The sequence below is a fragment of the Penaeus monodon genome, chromosome 35, assembly GCF_015228065.2.
Source record: "Penaeus monodon isolate SGIC_2016 chromosome 35, NSTDA_Pmon_1, whole genome shotgun sequence".
Classification (NCBI taxonomy): Eukaryota; Metazoa; Arthropoda; class Malacostraca; order Decapoda; family Penaeidae; genus Penaeus; species Penaeus monodon.
This window is the reverse complement of record NC_051420.1, coordinates 1,328,689-1,333,688: the sequence shown is the minus strand read 5'-3', so window position 1 is coordinate 1,333,688 and position 5,000 is coordinate 1,328,689. Positions and strand designations below refer to the sequence as shown.

Sequence of the window (5,000 nt, the reverse complement as noted above, 5' to 3'; positions counted from 1 at the left end):
AGTTAGAATGTTGATAGTATTGATGATGGTTATAGATATGGTAATGATGGTTATTGTTGTCTGCACTAAAATTGACGGTAACGAGAAAATATCGGTAATAATAATGATGATGGTGATGATAATGATAGTGATGGTGATGATGATAAAGATGATGGTGATTATGATGATAACGATGATAAACCACATGAAGGAATTTTGTTGACCTAAGACTGTTGAACTGGTCGACAGGTTATTGCCATACCCGGTGTTTTAGTTATTTCTCCCCGTTCAAAATACGCACACACACTTAGCACGGGCCAGCGGAGAAAAAACTTTTCCAAAAACAGTTTCCAGTTGTCCATCGTGAACCCTGCACATGATAGTACACATTCTGCAACATTAGCCACAAAACTTTTGGCATGGTGACTAGTTGCATCATATGAGTACATCTCCCATGCGTATTGAATATATAATCGTGTACCCTACTGCGCATCATAAGAGACATCAGGATACGGCAGGATACGGCATAGGAACATACATACATATACATAAATATACATACATTTGTGTATATATATACATATATAAATATATATATATATATATATATATATATATATATATATATATATATTGTGTGTGGTGTGTGGTGTGGGTGTGGTGTGTGTGTGTGTGTGTGTGTCACACCCACCACACACACCACACACACACACACACACAACACATACACATACACACACACACACACACCACACACACACACACACACACACACCACACACACACACACACACACACACACACACACACACACAACACACACACACCACACACACACGCACACACACACGCACACCTGTCCGGTGCCTCTTGCTACGTAGTAATCGAGGAAGAACAAGACCATTTGCAATATGACTGCGGAATCAATATCAATGAGTTTAATAGTGCTATGGGAGTGTGGTTAACAGAAGGCCTATAGACGCGATACTGTCAAAGAGTATGATATTACGAAAACCTGTAAGATCATTACAGTTGCTGAAACACAAACGTATTTCAGATACAAAGATTTTTACACAAGAACGCATAGAGGGAACATATAATAATAATAATAATAATGATAATAATAATAATAAAGATAATAATAATAATAATAATAGTAATGATGATAGTGATGATAATAATGATAATAATAATAATGATAATAATTTAGTTTGACTCCATTTTGATATGCTTGTCTGTCTTATTTTGCTTCTAAATGACCCCCTGTGTGCAAAGAACGGCCGGGGTTTCCATCCACTGGCGGCGAGGGATTTGAACGCAGGTCAGCAAGATTACTAGACGAGATCGCCACCGCTGCACCACACAGCACACAAAGCTCTTAATACATTCGCAAAGCGGGAAATAGACTATCACGAAACGCCAAGGGGGAAAAACATGCTATACTACATGTAGAACATCAAGCCTAGTCACGATCTTGCTATCTGGTGGGTCGCTAGACAAACAAACACAATCTGAACCTTATGTAGAGTAAGAATAAGGACGGGTCCTTTTTGTACATCCAGAAGCCCAAGCACGAGTGTCAAAGGTCAGTTATTGTGGCTGATACAGAACATGTGCTGACCTAATATGGCCCGTGCTGTTGACCTGAGGCTCTGCGACAGGGAAGATAAGTGTATACCACACTCAGGCCCTTCGGTCACTGTACTACGGAAGTGTGTTATATCCCAGCGGTTATAGAGAGAATGTGGCGTTATTGTATATTTCAGAATACTGAGATTATCGTGTTACGGTCACCCTTATCAGTAGAAGCAGATGCACACTATCATACAGTTATCACCATCGTCATCATCATCATCGTCATTATCATCGTCTTCATCTTCTTCATCATCATCATCATCATCATCATCATCATCATCATCATCATCATCATCATCATCATCATCATTATCATCATCATCCTCATCCTCATCCTCATCATCATTATTACCACTGTCGTCATAATCATCGTCGTCGTTATCGTTATCACCATCCACATCATCACCATCATCATCATCATCATCATCATCAGCAGCAGCAGCAGCACCACCACCACCACCACCACCACCACCACCACCAACCACCACCACCACCACCACCACCACCACCACCACCACCACCACCACACCACCACACCACCACACCACCACCACACCACCACCACCACCATTAACTCCCATAATCTGCACGAACAGCTCCGAATTGCCATGAACCACATACAGTTGCATTGGATTTCAGGGAACTGACCGAGCTTTTTACCCAACAGAGCAATCACGTTTCTGATCTCTACGTCATGGCTCCCCCCTGACTGGCTCTGACCACAAACAGCACACACTCACAACACACCACACACCACACACACTGGCATCACACACACACACACACACACACACACACAACCATACACACACACACACACACATACACATACACACACACACATACAACACACACCACCCACACACACACACATACACACACACACATACACACACATACACACACACCACACACACACACACACACACACACACACACACACACACACACACATACACATACACATACACACGTGTATGTGTGTGTGGAGGCAGGGAGGGGGAAGATGATTGCAGTTAAAATGAAACACACCAATAATAAAGAAGAATAAGAATTTGGCGTTTCGAACAGATCTATTTCGACTTTTATTGCCTATCTTGAGCAACTCTGAACTCTTGACATGTTTTGTGGACGTCATATTTTTCCCGCCCCCCTCCCTCCGTTTTCTTTTATATTGTGCGCGCGTTTACTGTGTTTATTTTTTTATTTGTTTTTTTTTCACGGATTACAGGAAAAAGTAAAAATTAGGAGCCACTCCCTTAATATGATAAAAAAGACGGAATCACCTACTCTGAGAAAACAGATATATCAGTCCTATGAAACCCACCTTCAAAGCGGCTGAGATTGTTCCTCCTAGTTAGTAGGAGACTGGGTTGAGGGGCCGGGGGGATTCCACCAATTTCTTTTTCCTGAAAACCTCTACCCCAAGATTAAATACAGAAATGAAATTCATACCCACATCCCCCCTCGCGTGGGTTTCAAGGGGCGCGTTGCACAAATTTGCCATGATTCTAAAAAAAACCTTTGCAATGCACTAATTGGGTATACCCCAATAAATGATGCGTTTAAAAAGTCAAAAAATACAAGCAAAACCTCAAACTTTTTAGTTTTATACAAGCTAAGCATCAACCAACTTTGAAAGTGATGAAGAAATGGAAATTTCTCCCAAAAAACTGTAACACAATCCAAAACAGTAGTAAAAGTAATTTTGGGAACCCAACGCCAAATAGGAAAAAATGATCTAAAAATGACATCTTGGAAAATTCGGCCCTTGGAGTTAAAAAAAGAAAGATTGAAGATTTTCTTAAATTTATAGTAAAAATAATCTAGTTAGAGCCAAAACACATGTTCCAACACCCCCAAGCACTTGTACACGGGTTTTCACCAGAAAAAAAAACACGAAACCCAAAATTTGCTACTTGTGTTAAACCCAGAAATGGAAAAGTTGGAAAAAATGCCAAGACAAGACCGGTCCCCCGACTGCAACAGTGACCACCAACTACTAATATCGACTTTAAAAATAAGACTCAGAAAGATAGAGCTCGACTAAAAAAACTCTGCAGCAATTACAGAATTACAGTGTCAAACAAATTTGAATTGCTCAATCAATGTGAAGATGATAAAACACCAAATGAGTTGTGGGAAAAAGGGAAAAAAAAAACTGCTGACGCTGCTTAAATTCCGCGGGTGGAATGACCACATGCCATGGCATGGGGGGGCCCCATCTCCCGGGGGCATGATGCAATGCCATGGGTATGAGGGGACATGCCATGAGTTATTTTTGTTAGAAAAAGGAAAAAATATTTTTTTCTGCCACTGAAAGTGTGATTAAGTTTTTTTAAACTTTCATTTTACTATGCAAAAAAAAGAACAAACGACATTTCAACTCCTGATCCGCACACGCTTATTTTTTCAGAATAGACTGAATAATGATAAAAACTATGGAGTTAAAAACAAAAAATACCCTTTCGTCTCGTTTTTACAGAAGTAGGCAAGTAGAGATTAGAAAATAATGAAAACTAAAAAAAATAAACATATCTTCGTAGCTTACAAAGAAAGGCAGGATGCTGGTATTTGGCATGAGTGCTAGGGCGACGATATAAACCCCCGGCAGCGGGGCCCGGGCCACTATGAATACTACTCGTCGGGAAAGGGTTAAATTAAATTAAATTAAGAAACTATCGCCAAAAAGAAAAAGACAAATTCCCCCTGGATCTGAATAAACACTAAGTGAAAAGAAAAACAAGAAAATCCAAAATGAAAGGGTATCAATAAAACCAGTTGAAGAAGTAATTTTTAAAACCAAAAAAACAAAAAATTTAAAGATTATTGCACGAGATAAGGAAAAATATTTAAAAGAAATTTCCAGAGGAATTTAAAATGTTTTATCAAAAAGACAACTAAAGAACCTACCAAAGGGGTACGAAAAAAATTAAGAAAATTTTTTAAAAAAACAATGGACCTATCAAAATTGAAAAATGGACTAGTTTTATTGATGGAAAAGAAGTCAAAGATAGATGGAAACAATATTTTTCAACTTATACAAAAGAATAAAAGATTTTAAAAACATTTAATTTGATCAATGACAGCGAAGATAACAAACCCCTGCTAGGACGAAGTTATAAAAGCCCTGAAGAAATTAAAGAATAAAAAAAGCCGGGGAAAAGATGAAATAACAGAGAACAATAAAAAAGATGCGGAAAAGTGTGAAACTTCTAAAACTTAGTACGAAAATTTTTTAATGAAAAAAGATGGCCGAAAAACGGGTAAACAGTCCTTTACTCCCCTACCTAAAAAAAAAAATATCCTCCAAGCAAAAAATAAAAGGGCAATTGCATTAATAAGTCCAGCACAAAATTTTGTTTAAAATCATGCTGAAAGAAAAG

General features: G+C 38.6%; 1 protein-coding gene across 5 annotated transcripts in view; it reads left to right on the top strand.

Moving 5' to 3' along the window:
- The window catches only part of LOC119594960 (L-asparaginase 1-like), a 46,456-nt gene that overhangs the window by 19,596 nt on the left and 21,860 nt on the right, over positions 1–5,000 (top strand). The gene's annotated exons all lie outside the window — the stretch shown is intronic.